Consider the following 16,921-nt stretch of genomic DNA (forward strand, 5'->3'; position numbering starts at 1 on the left):
CAACACCAACAGACATACTAACATGGACAGAGAAAATGTTACTCACAGACCTCTTCCCCTAAAAATTACTACAGGAAATTGAAAAATTCTGAGACTGGGAGAAATATTTTGGCTAGAGATAAGTACCATAATTCAATTATATACACATAAGTTATACTACATGGGCTGAGTAACTTATATTTTTATATTTATACATATATGCTTATTAAAAGGCATGAATTTGATAGGGAGCAATGTGCATGAGCATGGAGGGATTGGAGGAATAAAATGAAAGGTGAAGATGATGTAATCATATTTTAATTTTTATAAAGGAAAAATAATCCGAATGCAAGGAAAGCAAAAATTACCATTCACATTTTTAAAACCCTCCATAAAAATTCAGAGAAATATGTAAAAATGAAAATTGGATAGTGTACAATAGCCATAAAACATTTTAAAATCAGATACAGAACTTCCTTTATTAAGTTATCACTTCACATGAAGGTTTAACATAATCACATTAATAGCAAGGCATTGAATGGTTACTGGGACCTATAAAGTTGCATCTGTTATAGCCTGGAAACATAGAAAATCTTTCAACTTTATTATCACATAATGTTTTCTAAAATCAGAACTTAATTATTTTTAATATTTATTTTTTAAATTTATGCATTTTGTGTATTGATTATAGGTATTTAATTACAATTGTGATATATCTTTTAATTCTGCTTAATCTGTAGAAGAAAAAGCTGTTGTTTTCTGTTCTTAATTGCCAAAACGTTAGGTTATGCTTAATTACCAGCTGCTCCTCATTAACTATTAAAATTCTAATGCTTTCCTTATAATTGTAAGATAAATACATACACTTGTGTTCATTATAGCTTGTATTTATTTTGCTGAAGGTTCTTATCCAATAATGTAAATTTTTTCACAAATAATTCTTCATTTTAATATTGAAGTCGACTTACTAAACTCAGTTATGATTAATGGATGCAATATATAACAAAACAGAGTGAACATTGGAATAGTACAGTATTCAGTTATTCAGAATATCAGTTTCATTGCATTTCAGTCTCTGAAATTTCATTATAGTGCATACAGAAAAAGCCATTCAAATGTCAACATCCCTTAAATTCAGAGGTTAGATGGTTCTTGAGAGATCAAACAGAAGTGCATGCAGAGAAAAGCAAAATGAAGGAAACACCCAATAAAAATGCACAGTGAGGTGGCCTATTCATACTATTGGAAAGCATACAGCTCCTTGGATAGATAGCTTTTCTGTGGAAAGGGTGAGCAGTAGTTGTCACTGACAGCAGTAGTAAAGAATGGCTGCATTGTTCAAAGGAAATGTGTTTCACAAATAGTTTTGACTAAGATATTTGAATAATTAATTCAATGGAGAAACCACAAATGATTTAAAGCTTTCATGTTGAATGTGATTGTTTAACACTTCATATTTACAATAAATAAAATATGGATTGTAAATAAAGCTGACTGTAGATTAATTCTATCTAGTATGTTAGCATTGTTAAAGAAAAGCCTGTATTTAAGAACAAGTAAAATGTGTACCAAAACACCCAACAAAGCAGTTGGCCTGGATTCCTGAAGCTTCAGTTACTATTATATTGTAAATTATATCTGCCTTCTTCCCACCACACACACAGTTCACCTGCTGAATACTCAATTTTCAATAGATTTCTTTTAAAAATTAGTATTAAATAAATTTCTGATCAATAATAAGATTTATTAACCAATAACTTCATCTCATGTAATATATGAAAAATGTATTACATAATTTTCAATGCCTAAAATATATTTCAATGTTGACTAAAATGATTGTTTTATTTTTAGACATTAAGGATCCCAAGAAATGAAAAAGGTTTTAAGCATATCCTCTGGATATCCTCTAGATTGTGGAAGAGCTCAGGTTCATCTTGGTAAACAAACATAGATTGTCAAGCTACTCTACACAGAGGAAATATAATTAGTTATAATCTAAAATTAACACAGTGAAATAGAGACAAGTTGAATGCAGTAGATAAACAGATTATTTGTTTTTCATTGAAAGAAGAAAAGTAAAGCAATTTAACTTAAAGAAAATGTCAGGTTGAAAAATCAGGCAGAGACAATGATTTTTCTTCAACTTAGGGCTCTGCTGTGTGCATTCCAGAAATCTCAGGTAACATGCATGGATGTGCTTGTTTCTGTACTGATCCAATATCTGTCCCACAAATGCAGAATTTGAAGACAAGCTTGATTACTACATTATAGAAGAAGACAGGAATAGTGGGGAACTGAGGCAAGAGTCCAAAAAATTCACAATCCAAAACTAATCCTGGAAGATGACCATGTTCCAACCAAGCAGGCCTGGGATTTCTCCTGGTTCTCTTGATCTTCCTTCCACTTTCTACGTCCCATAGCTACAGGGCCTCCTCCTGTTTTCCTTTTCTCCTCTGTCCTATTAATTCTGCCTTCATGTTGATTATATTCTACTACTGTTTCTCCTTTTATCTGCCACTCATACAATGTTTTTTTTCCTCCTCTTGTGGTCCTATTTCTTGTTTTATGACCCATACCTATATCTATACACACACACACACACACACACACACACACACACACACACTATATTGGTTTCCCATTATTTTACATGTCAATCCCAGTTCCTTCTTCCTCCCCTCCTCCTCTATCTCCAATGACCCTCTATCCCATTCCCCCCTCTGCTCCCAAGGAAGGATGAGGCCTTTCTTGGTGATCTTCAAAGTCTGCCACATCATTTGGAGCAGGACATAGATCCTCCCTAGTGTGTCTAGGCTGAGAGAGCATCCTCCTATGTGGAATGGGCTCCCAAATTCCATTCGTATAGTAGCCATAAACACTGATCAACTATCAAACAGAGGTCCCATAGATTACCCAGGCCTCCTAACTGACACCCACATTCAGGGGTCTGGAACAGTTCTTTGCTGGTTTCCCAGCTCTCAGTCTTGGGTCCATGAGCTCCCCCTTGTTCAGGTTATCTGTTTCTGTGGGTCTCTCCAGCCTGGTTTTTACCCCTTTGCTCATCATTCCTCCCTCTCTGCAACTAGATTCAGTTCAGTGTTTAGCGATGGGTATCTGTCTCTGCTTCCATCAGTTACTGGATGAAGGCTCTAGGGTGGCATATAAGTTAGTCATCAATCTCATTATTGGAGAAGGGTATTTAAGGTAGCCTCTCCACTATTGCTTAGATTGTTAGTTGGTGTCATCCTTGTAGATCTCTCGAAATTTCCCTAGTGCCAGATTTCTCTCTAAAGCTATAATGGCTCCCTGTATATGGTATCTCTTTTCTTGTTCTCCTTTATTTTTCCCATGACTCAATCTTGAGGAGGACATGAGTATAGACACCTTTAAGGTAGCAATTATTTACCTTATCACACTGTTCCTCCAGAGAATTTGCTAGCAAAACCTCTGGGTTATGTTTGAAAATTGTTTCCAAATATTTCTTTTTCCTTTCTTTGACTCATAAACTTCGGTGGAAATAAAAACCTTCTGAAGGAGGGTTTCTTTTATTGGTAATACTCATTTGTTTAATTGTGTGTGTATTTGTGTTTGTGTGCTTATCCTTTAGCTACACACTGATAAACTTTTACTTACAGAAAAAATTAATACCTAATTCCATACAAATAATCACATAGTCTGTCAGCCTTTGTCATCTGAAATAGCCTCTATCTCAATTTTGCACTTTTATGTTATTAAGAAATAATTCTGATCACTTTTTCAGACTGTGTTATAGCTCTATTCACAAATAAGATGTTCTAGTAGATCACTGAAGGACAGGAAGTTAGAGAAAGCAGAATATTGTTACTTAAATGACTGAATAGTATCTGGAAGGAATTGAACCCTCCCTATGAATCTCTGATGCTCAGCACCCTCATCACAACTGTAACTTCTATGTCAAGGTTGACCTCAACTCTGGTATGTTAGTGCCTGATAGGAATTTATATGAAGTGACTGTTACTCTTCTAATGATACAAACGAAGATGGCTCATATCAGTACTTGTATTATACTTGTTCTTTGATGAGACAGGAAAAATGTTAATAGGTACATAGTTCATATATCAAAAGGAACTTATGCAAATTTTAAGACAAATAAGTCCTCAATTCTGCAAATCTGGTTATCAGGAAGCCCAGGAGAGCCACTGGATTACTTCCAGTCCAAAGAGTAGTTGACACATTGAAGTTTAGCTAACGCTACTGCTCAAATCTGGAAGCAATAAAACTTGTTGCACAAGTTTTGAAGGCTCTTAGAATTATTTCTTAGAATTTATGTTTTCAGGATTTCAGGAAAATTGATTAAGCTCATATACATTAGAACAATAATGCTTTGCTAAGACATCAGTCAGCATTGCTGATTTCATAAATTTTTCCCCAAAAAAGAGCTCCTTGACCAATGATCAAACATCAAACAGGCATGCTGTTTTCGCATGTGCAAAGCAAGTAGCTGTCATTTATTAAATACTTTAGGTCAATAAAATATATGAAGCACCTTAATAATATAAGCTCATTCAGAAATTCATATTTTAAAATTGCAGCTCAATGATAGTGTGCCTTTCCATATTTTGAGGGTTTGAGCCTTAGAATCAGATGCACAAAAAAATTAATAATATAAAATTGAATTTTAAAAACATGATCTGTGGTATTAACCATTAAATATCCATAAATAAGTAATTATACATATCATTATTTTGTAATTTGTCATCAGATCTATATTTTCTTATTGAAAATAGTTAAAAGTATTTGCAAACAAAAGACAAAATAGATATGATAAAAATTGCTATGACTTTTTTTGTTTTGTTTTTTTGAGACAGGGTTTCTCTGTGGCTTTGTCTTGTAACTAGCTCTTGTAGACCAGGCTGTTCTCGAACTCACAGAGATCCACCTGCATCTGCCTCCCGAGTGCTTGGATTAAAGGTGTGTGCCACCAATGCCCGGTGGCTACGACTTTTATTTTGGCAAGTAAACACGGAATTTAATGCTATTACAATGGGATGGAGAATCAATTGTTATGCAGTTATTAGAAAGACAAATGTATGCCAGTTGGCAGTAAAGGTCAAGTCCTAAGGAAACAAAAAACTATTTTATAGTTGATTTTTATTGAATTTTGAGTTTATAATTATCTATGGAAACATAAATTAATTGCAAAAACTTAAAATGAGATTAAAGGAGATAAACTCAACAATGCTCAATACATGAAAGAGAGAGCTTTATTGTTAATTAACAGAGGAAATTAAGGCCAACAAGCACAGAGTAAACATTCAAGCATAAATGGTACCCCATCACATTAACTCTACCTTTCCAATCCCAATATAACTGCTGAAATAATGATACTATTAGTTATAGATCATTTATTTTGTAGGGAAAATACACATAACATAACAATAAATAGCAGTGGACTTAGCTTTTATTTTACATTGTCAATCTGATAAAGCAAAATGGAAAAAATCTTAGCATATTTTCATTTATTTGCTTCTTGTATTTTCTGATTTTCCATTTAATGATTTAAATGCATGAAATTAAATTCAATGTATTTAAAAGAGCACAAGCATAAGCACAAACAAAACACAGATTTATTTGCTAAAGAGTATAATTTCTATTTTTTATTGTTTCTACTTTTTTGTTGGAGTAATGCAGAAACAGAGACTAGTGTTAGAAAATATTTAACATATATATGCATATGTATGCATATATATAGTATGTGTGTGTGTTATGTACATAAGCGATAGGTGGATGTCAAATGTCTTCCTCACCCATTTTACCTAATTATTTATTTCAACGCCTTTCATTAAATGTAGACCTCACTGATTCAGCTAGAATGGTTAGGCGGTAAGCCACAAATGTCCTCTTATCTCTTTCCCCATGCTGGAGTAGAAATATTTGCTGCCATATCCAGGCTTGATACTGGTTCTCAGATATCTTACACAGGTACTCATGCTTATGTGGCAAGCCCTAGATAACTACTGTGTCTCCCCAGTCCATTACTGTGACTTACCGGGGTCTGTGCATAGCAATTATAGTTCTAAAATGAAGAATGACACTAATAGTGCTCTTTGGGAGATTATTCTAGAATATTCAGCAGTGATAATCTAGGAGTGTTTTTAATTTTATTTTAAAACATTCTTAATAGTCTTTTATTTCCATATCCAGTTAAGGAGAAATGGTTTTCACAGATCTAAGCATCAGAAATTAAAGTTGCAATCTGACATCTCAAGTCAAGCATTCCTGGGCAGGAGGATGAGGAATGCACTGTAATAGAAACAAGTCTAAGAAAAAAGTCTTAAAATTTTATTCCTAAACATTGTGTTACACTGCAGAGACAAATAATACTGAGGAGCAGAAACACCAGATTTCCCATAAGCTGCCACCCATAAAAACGTGTGTGTGTGTGTGTGTGTGTGTGTGTGTGTGTGTGTGTGTGTGTGTGTGTGTGTAAAAAATGGAGTGAAACAAAAGAATTGGTCCATTGTGTTTTGATGTGTTATTGCCATTGCTGGATGTAGGATGTGGTGACCACCACTATGGAAGACACCGATAGTGGAGCCGTTGCCCTAGTGTGTCGTAAGACTGCTCCTGAGGTTACAACAGTACAGTTGAGTCAATTGTTGTCTTAGGTAAAAAATCATTATACGGAAAATACAGAGAAGAAAGGAAGAAATGACAGGTGAACATCAGTTTACTTGTTCATAACCATTGGTGGGTAGTTGTATGGCATTAGTGCAGGGAAACCATGAACAATTTTGTACTAACTCCACATAGGAAACAAGCATTTGAGCAGATTAAAGAGGGTCTCTTTCAAGTGGCTTCTCTTGTCTCTGCTTCTTCCATCAGGCTTGCCTGGCCACTGCCTATTTCAGGCAGCTTTACTGTTCTCTGCTTCTGGTAGGAAATCAACTAGACAAAAACTCCAACATAATTTTTTTCTCTTGGAAGTACTTAGTGCATGCATGTGCTTGAAGAGGGATTGGCCTGATGATTCTAGTCAGATACAGGAAATTCTATTGCTTTGCTGGCCTGCTTTTCTCACTTAGGTTCTCTGTGGATGGAAGGTTTCACCTCCTCTCATAACATCTTAATTCCTAGAAAATCTGCTAACCATGAGATACGAATACAAACTTATTCTGTTTATTTGTATTTCTATTTCCTGATTGTGTACTGGGGAAAGTTTTCATTCTTACAGTGGAGGAGACGTGTTAAGTACATAGTATAGAGTTTAAGCTCAAATTCTTGATTCAGGGACGTGCTCTGGAAATAGAGGTGCTTGCTGCTTAAGTCTGAGGACTTGAATAATTTCTGTGATCACAAATTGGCCTAATGGCTTGCATTAATAATCCCAGCAATCCTCCAATTTGTGCAGGAGTACAATGCTTGCAGCAACAGTAAGACACACTGTTTCAACCATGGAGCACCATGGAATCCATTTATAAAAGTTGTTCTCTGCATTCTCAATGGAAAATTTTACACACACACACACACACACACACACACACAAAACACACACACACACACACACACACACACACACACACACACACACACACACACACCACATTAAGTCTTGGCTCAATGAAATCTCAGGACATAGTGGTATAAGCAACATCCTTTGCCTGGTTAATTTCAAACATGTATTTGTGCATTTATTCTGTCTGTGTGTGTAACTCTCTGTGTATGCTCATGCACATACATGTGTTGCACATGTGCATATATGTATGGCCATAATGTAATTGTGTGTGCATGTGTGTGTGTGTGTGTGTGTGTGTGTGTGTGTGTGCATCCACAAATGTGTGTGCAACATGCATATGTGGGTGGACACATGTCATGGTGTATCAGTGGATATCTGATGACAACTAGGGTCTAGTTCTACAATCAAACTTTCTTAGATAGAATTCGGGTTTCCAGGACTGTTTCTAACAGCTCTCATCCATAGAGGCATATGGATGCCTGACTGGATAATTTTGTAGGAACACCAGTTAGCATCTCTTAGAACACTTGCCTCATTCTCTTCTTAACACACACACACACACACACACACACACACACACACACACACACACACACACATCTCTCTGTTACCTCCGTGCTCTCAAATACCTGGGAAAATGAAAACTGAAACACCTGGCATCATAATGTCCTTACCTTCACTTCAGAGCCTGACCTCAGCTCAAATAATATCATGCTAAATGAATCTAACCACCAGCATAGTGTTCCAGCCAGTGGGGAGTACTCTAAACTTTAGCTACTGTCTCTTTTTTTCTTGAGGAAAGAAAACTGTGAAAAAAAGGCAAGGGTTAGAATCCTGGTAAACAGAATATAATGCCAATAATGAGCACATAGAAAATTCACATTATTTCCAACTATGTTCTCATTTGAACAAGTGCACTGAGTAGTCTTCTAATATCTTATCGCAGTTACAAACACATACTGAACTTGCCATTATCAAAGAAATAAACATGGCATCAATTTGTCCTCTTAAGATTAAAACTGCCAACTTCCTTACTCTACCTCACTCTGATACAGCAAACTTTATTTAGATTTCCTCACACGACTAATATATGAAACACAAAACTTTGTCCTTCAAAATGTCTGAAATTTCCTCGCATGAAGCAAAGAAGGTAGAACTGCAGCATGTTCCCATGATTCTTGCTAAGCTGAATTAATGATAACATTGTAAAAGATTCATACTTTTCAGAGTCTGCGCTGCTTGCTTTGTTCATATGTGCTAATTCATTACACATTTCTTTTTGTTGTTGTTTTTTGAATTTTTTATTTAAATTAGAAGCAAGCTTATTTGGCACATATATCCCAGTTCCCTCTCCCTTCTCTCCTCCCCTGACCCCCACCAACTCCCTATCCCATCCCCTTTCTGCTCCACAGGGAATGTGAGGCCTTCCATGGGGATCTTCTAAGTCTGTCATATCATTTGGAGCAGGGCCTAGGCCCTCCCCCATGTGTCTAGGCTGAGAGAATACCCTTCTATGTAATATGGTGGAAATGTAACAAAAAAATAAATCAAAATCTATGTCAACACATAGATGACATGGGACTATATGAACAATAATCATTCTGAATTTGATTTCACACAGCAAAGATAGGGGGGTTAGACATATTTTTAGTTTCACTGATAAAAGTACAGTCTGTAAAAAGATATAATTGGGACAATAGATGAGAAGACTGCATAAATTAGATATTGTACTTTGTGCTGTATGTTGATCTTATTCATCTCTCTACTTAAAGTTAAGTTGAGCAAATTCATTTTTCTATCTACATGCAGCTCTAAGATTAAATGAAGAAAAAGCACAAGCACTTACCCATCATTGCCAAAACTTTTCATTTCTTACTAATACATCAGAACAAACTTTGTCAAAAAAATTGAACTATGCTATCATCGTACCTGTAATTTCTTGACAGGAAGCTCATAACCCCTTGCTATTCATGGTCATATAGTGCCCATTATTTTAAATGCCAGACTAAGCTTCAATGAACCACAGCAAAACAAAATGGCAGTCTTATGAATTTTGACCCCGAGGAAATGCCCTTAAAATGTGAGCTGAGGAGCAACCCCTCATTAGTCTAATGAGCACTCCATGACTTTGTCTCATTTGACTCTTTTCATAATTATCTCTTGCCCAGATAATCTCTTCTCCTGAACTACCTTTTAATAATTCCAGGCAGTTAGTAGTCTTAACTCCTTTGTCTCAGATAATCATTGTGTACTATAGAGCTTAGTGAGTGAAGCAGGGATACATTTTCATGAACCACTGATTTCAATCTAAGCATATGAGAAATCATAAATTTATTTTTTTATGTACTTCTTAATGAGGCAACAAAAGAACCCAATTTAATATTTCCACTCTTATATTTCCTTTTAACATGTGGCAAAGGGTACCTTTGGTGCTAATATTCAATAACAAGTCAGGAGTATATATGCAGAAATTTCAAGAACTTAACAAGAAACTGTATTCATTCTTGGTATAACTCTCATTACAAAAAAGAATCATCTTATCATGCCTAAATGCAGTGTTTGATACAAAATGATGAAAAGGTCAAATTTCCATATAATATAAATATTGTCAAGAAGGTATAAATTTTTGGCATCATTTTTTTCTACAGAAAATATACTCTTGGATTCTATTTCAGCAAACCGAATGTTTCAAATGTTAGCTTTCCTATAGCTAGCTGAGAAAGTTCATAAATGTAAGCTAAGGAGCAGCAAAGACAATCAATGATAATGACCCTAAGTGATGACTGCAACACAGTCAACACCATTCACCTGGGATCAAAAGACTTTCAAATCAAAGCTCCCTCAAACATGTCTTTTGAAGACAAATGAAACCCTGAAGGCTGCAGATGGCCCAGTGGTTTACGGGCACTTGCTTCTCCTGCAGAGGATCCAAATTTTGTTCCTAGCACCCAACATCAGGCAGCTCACAACTTCCTATACCTCCAGCTCCAGAGGACCCAACACCTTCCTCTGGCAGGAATGATGATGATAATTCTGATGATAATGAAGAGTAGGAGAAGGTGTTGGCGGTTATGAATTTAAGAGGGAGTTTGGGGTAAACTGGAAGAATTGCAGGGGGAAGGGAATAGATGTTATATGAACACAGTACTCGTATATAAAATTCCCAAAAGAATTTTTGGTTAAAAATAAATAAAAAGCAGCATCTTTGAAGAAAAAAGAAAAGAAAAGAAAATATACTCTTGGATACATTGGTACTTTTCTGGAGCATTTCTAGTCTGATCAAAAAAAAATGGGAAATAATGCCTTCTGTGTCTTTATTTTATGGGAACAGAGTGTACACCTATGCATAGTATTGAACAGCAGGTCATTTACATAGACATGTGAGGAGTAAATACAAAATACCAAGCTCAGTGGCTGTAAGGAAAGCACAAGGTTGGATGCTAAAGGAAAAGAACGTGCCTTCAGTTAGAAACCAGGATCAAGAGACAACAGAATGATGGGTGTTAGACCTCATGATCTATTATCAGAAGCAGTTGTTTCCCTTAAGTGATTACAAAGGATAGTGAATTGAATTGATTTGCTCAGCTCAACTGCAGAGCAATGTGTAATCATTTAAGAAGACATTTAATGCTGCTGTGTTCTAGTTTGATTATATGCTACCGTGAAAAAAACACTCAGACAAAAAGCAGCAAGGGGGAGGAAACGGGTTTTTTGATTTACAGTTCTATTACTTAGGAAACTCCGAGCAGGAAGTAAAAGGAGCGATGCATGGACACTGCACACTGGGTCATTTTCTAGCTCTTTACTAACTAATCCTCGTCCACTAGTTATCTTATACCACCCAGGCTTTTAAGCCTAAGGATAGTGCCACCTACAGTGGTCTGGGGCATCTCATTAATCATTAATAAAGACAATATCTTAAAGACATGAACAAATTCCAATCTGATCTGGGGAATCCCTTAACTGAGATGGGCTCCTATGACTCTACTTGTGACATGTGACAGCTGAAGCAAACTAGGTCAAGCTCTGCTTCCTAAATGAAAACCACTCATGTTATTTTAGACGCAGCTGTTCTACTAACTGTCTGTTAGGCTTGGCAAAGCTATAGTGATCTTTGACCTTCTTGGATGGATTCCGGGTTTTGAGGAGACTGCAGGCACAGAAGAAACAAATAATAACAAATAATACTGTAGAAAGGAAATGATTATTTCTACTGAATGTTGACACTAGGAATAGATGTGAATAGGTCAGTTTAATTAAGGGTTCAATCTTGTGTTGCATGTAGAAAGAAGACAACATCAGGAATGATTCATGTACTTCATTGTAAACAATTGTCAATTAATAATGTGGGAAATTACCAATACGGAGCCAGGCAAAAATACAAGGGAATTTAAATAGGGAAAAGCCTTACTTTCAGAGTGACCTATAAGTACAGCAAGCCAAAGATGAAAGAGAAAGCAGGGGCCGCCATGTAAACGTCCCTCACTCTTAAACTTTCCCTATGTCACCCTAACCACGCCCTCACAGGTGTATTCAGGCACACCTATAGCCAGCCCCTAAGCAGGCGTGGCTACAACATCCCCTACAAATTAATGCTGTGGAGTTGTTCTATTTGTTAAGAGTTATGCTTAAAATTATGTTAAAAACAGCAAAAATGGATATTAAATATGGTTTATTCAAAGAAAAATTACTGAACAAAAATCAGAGATTTAAACAGCCAATAAATGTAGTTCATTTTATGATTCTGTATTCTAAAATTTTTGGAATGAGTGCAGCATATAATGAGTGATGCCCAGATTCAAGATATGAATTCAGTGTTGATATATTATGATGTAATTTCCATATAATAATTTGTATAAGTGATTTAGGAGGAAAATTTTAACATATCCAGTCACATGTGATTTTTTTTAAATAACTGGCATCTGGCAAACAAGTGATTCTTCTTCTCATCTTCTGTTGACTTTTGTATTATTCTAAGGAATTTGCACTAACCCTTAGTTTATTGCATTTTTTAATTTATACATACCCATAAACCACAACTATCAAGACTCACTAAACTGTAAATGAAGAATCACAAAAAGCAAGGAGCGCCACTAAGTTGAGAAATGATAGCAATCAAATGTGGCATTAGTTGTTAATATATTTATGTATTATAAAATGGGAAATTATAGACCGAACTCAGAAAGGAAGTTGTAGCTAACATTAACCAAGTCCAATATGGAAAAACAGAAAAAAAAATCACAATGACTATGTGTCAAAATGACAAGTATGACAGGCATACATCAGCCATGGAGATATTTAGGGTGATGTATCACAGCTGTAGGCAACATTGTAAAACAGGGCAAGTTTGTTTTCAGTGGCCTCTCACCTCCCTTGCAGCATGCCTGAATCATCCTTGAAGGACTTGATGTCCTTATACTGACCCCCCTGATTGGTATAGTTCAAGTTTTCTGGGGTCTGTACTAGTCAGCAACTCTCCATCAGTAGCTCATAGCTGAAAAAGTCAAGGAATCTATTTGGCCTGCATTGCATTCCTCCAGCCTCTGACATCTCAGGAGCTACTAACTCAGGAAAGACATGTATTATTTCCAGTGGGCAGATGCATTAGCAATCCACATGTCATACCTGTATCTTGGTTCACACATAATTTAAATAACTCGGTCTCATTTGCATTTCAGATCTGGAGGAAAATAATTGATCTTTAGAAAGGTTAATTAAAACAGGAAATGGGATCATGGGGTCAGAGTGCTGCTCTAGCCAAGGTGATTATCGGTGCTGTGCTGAGTCTTTAAGAATAAAAAATGTCCAAAGTGGCTGAACAAGTTTCACTCCCACCAGCAATGGAGGAGTTTCCCCTTGCTCCACATTCTCTCTAGCATAAGCTGCCCTTTGTGCTTTTTTATCTTAACCATTCTGACAGGTGTAAAATGGAATCCGCGTAATTTTGATTTGCATTTCCTTCATGGCTAAGAAAATGCTTTTGCATTTCCTTGATGGCTGAGCATTTCTTTAAGTGCTTCAATATGATAGTTTCTCGGAAAACTGGGAATCAATCTATCCCAAGACTCTGAGATATCACTCTTGAGCATATACCCAAATGATGCTCAGCTACACTACAAGGACACTTGCAATAAAAACCCAGAGACAGTTATTGGGGTTCAAGCTGGCTGAATATCAGAGAAGCAAAGCAGCCAAGCCAGTAGTATATCTTGCCTTTACCCAGCTGAAATAGCAATCCTGTCTCCTGAGTTCCTGTCTACTCTTCCTCATATTCCTTACTCTGCCCAGCCATATCACTCCTGTCTCCACCTCCCTCTTTCTGGGACTAAAGGAATGTGATCCCAAGTGCTGGAATCAAAGGCATGAGCTCTGTTACTTTTCACTCTTGATGACCTCTAACTCAGATCCATCTGCCTGCCTCCTGAGTCCTTGAATTAAAGGTGTGTCTAACCACTGCCTGGCACTATGGCTTGCTAATATGGCTACTGGTATTAAAGGTGTGATCACCATTGCCTGACCTCTATGGCTGTGGCTAACTTTGTTTCTGTACCCTCAGGCAAGATTTAATAAATCAGAAATAACATATTGCCACAGATACTTGCTCACCTATGTTCATAGCAGCTTTATTTGTAATATCCATAACTGGAGACAACCCAGATGCTCCTCAGCTGAATAAAATGGATAAAGAAAATGGACATTTACACAACGGTGAATTACTCAACTGTTAAAAACAATGACATTGGGAAATTTAAAGGCAAATGGATAACTAGAAAAAAATAATCCTGAATAAAGTAACACAGACCCAGAATGACAAACATGGTATGCACTCACTCATAATTGTATATTAGCTATAAAGTAAAGGATAACCATACTACAATCCATAGACCCAGAGAAGTTAAGTAAGAAGGAGGGCCCAAGGGGAGATGCTAGATCTCACTGGGAAAAGAACAAGGAACATATGAGAGAGCTCCTGGGTGGAATGGAGGTTATTGGGGATGGGACTTGAGGGTTCAGGTTGGGAGCTTGGTGTAGGGGGAGAGTATTGGAAAAGATAACTGAAAGTGCATTACCTGATCAGGTAGAAAACTGATGCAAGGGAAATTCGCACCACCCTACAAGAATGATGTAACAATATTGAACAGGTAGCCTGAACTTGCCATCTCCTGTGATGAGATTGGTGACTGTACCTGTTGTCATCAGAGAGTAACTAATGGAAACAGATACAGTGACTCAAGGCAAATATTAGGCCAAGCTCAGGAAACTCTGCTGAACAGAAGGAGGAAGGATTGTAGGAGCCAGAGGAGTCAAGGACATCACAAGAACACCCACAGAATCAACTACCCTGGCTCATAGGAACTAACAGAATCTGAACACTCTCCATGCAGGGAGACTGCATGGGACCAACCTAGGTCCTCTACATACAGTCATATAGCTTGGTCTACTTGAGGTTCTCCTAATAATGGGAACACAAGCTATTCCTCATCCTTTGGCTGGCTCTTAGGAGCCTACTTGTCATACTGGATTGCCTTACCTAGCTTAAATAAAGGGGAGGTGCTTAGTCTTACAGCAACTTGATATGCCATACTTTGTTGACACATATGACATGCCTGGCCCTTTCTGAAGAGAAAAAGCAGAAGAGTGAATGGGATGGTCTCAGTGAGAGAGAGGAAGCTGTGGGAGGGAATAAATAAATAAAATAATAAAAGAGAATAAAAATATGCACATATGTCCAAGAGACAAAAAAATCTTTGACTTATTTTGGGTGTCTGATTATGAATTACATGAATGATGAGTTTCATTAGATTTACGTTTTGAATAGTTTGTCATTGGTGAGATAAATTACATGAAAAAAGTATCAAAGAGAAAGGAGGTTAAAATTTTCTCTAGAGAAATAACTTGAGTATGTTCAGGAATTTTCTATATAAAGCTTAATTTGTGCTACTCAAATGAATCATTTTAATAAGAATTCTTTACTGAAACTATATTTAATGACATGCACTTACTAAGCATAACATTTTAACTTTATTTTCTTATCCAAATAGTTATAAGCCAGCAGTGATACACATGCACATAATCAAAATAATAAAGTAAAATTACATGTCAATGATTTACAAAGTAGCATATAATGTTGTGTTATGAAAAACTATAAATACAGTGACTACACATATTAAAAATAAGTTAACTATACTCTTAAAATGCATTCTACCTACAATCCAATGTAGTTCTGAAGGAAACAAATATAATTTAAATACATTTTAATAAACTATATAAAATAAACTAATGTAAATAATGTATTTGACACATATTTATATAATTTTAATTTTAAAATCTTTATGTTATATTTTAAATTGAGTTACCCAAAAGATTAATTTCAATTCTTTATTTTTTCTAAGACCCAATAAAATAAGAAGCTATAGGATATAATTCCACTATCTTGTGAAATATACACTGTTGTGACTGTATATGGCCCCTTTGATGGGACTTAGGGAATGATCATAAGAGAGACATGAGGAGAGCATGCCTGACATGTAGGAGACAAGAATGGAACTAGAAGAGGGAAATGTTTTGTGGATATGATCATGCTTCATTGTATGCATGTATGAAACTCCCAAGAATAAACACAAAGTATAACAATATTAAAAGAATGTAATTAAAACTCCTGCCACATGTTGTATATCACGTCTCTGAGAATCTAAAACAAAAAGAGAGAGAATCTAAATATATGCAACATGAAATAAACACATTAAAGCATCAGCCATGAGCCAGGAGTTGGTGGCACACGCCTTTAATCCCAGCACTCGGGAGGCAGAGGCAGGTGGATCTCTGTGAGTTCGAGACCATCCTGGTCTACAGGAGCTAGTTCCAGGACAGCCTCCAAAGCCACAGAGAAACCCTGTCTCAAAAAAATAACAAAAAAAGCATCATCCATGAATTCATTTCCAAATCCATTGGCACTGGAAATACATATCAATAATAAGTAGATGCTTTGCCAGGCAAGTTTGCTTGCCTACCTATTATAACTTTGTTATATCCATTAATGATGTGGTAAGAAACCAGGTCAAAATCTTTCCTGCCAGTTTCATTGGACTTCAAAATAATAGAAAGAGATAAATATTTAAAGTTATATAAAGTCAATAATTAATTTTTTCTGAAGCTTCAACTAACTGATACAGGTAGTTCTGTCATGAGATTAAAGACATAGAGGCTAAAGAAATGGCTCAGCAATTAGCATCCCTTGTTCCTCCTGTCAATGACTTCCCATACCCATAATGGGCAGCTCATAGATGCCTGTTACTGTGCTTCAATGGAACTTAATATACTCTTCTGATCTCTATAGACACTACATGCAGATAGGTATATAATATACACAAATACCCCCATATACAAATAAACCAAATCTGTGCAGACATAATTTCATTTCTGTTGTTATTTCCACATAAGAAGTAT

Source organism: Cricetulus griseus, chromosome 4 (genome assembly GCF_003668045.3).
Source record: "Cricetulus griseus strain 17A/GY chromosome 4, alternate assembly CriGri-PICRH-1.0, whole genome shotgun sequence".
Taxonomy (NCBI): domain Eukaryota; kingdom Metazoa; phylum Chordata; class Mammalia; order Rodentia; family Cricetidae; genus Cricetulus; species Cricetulus griseus.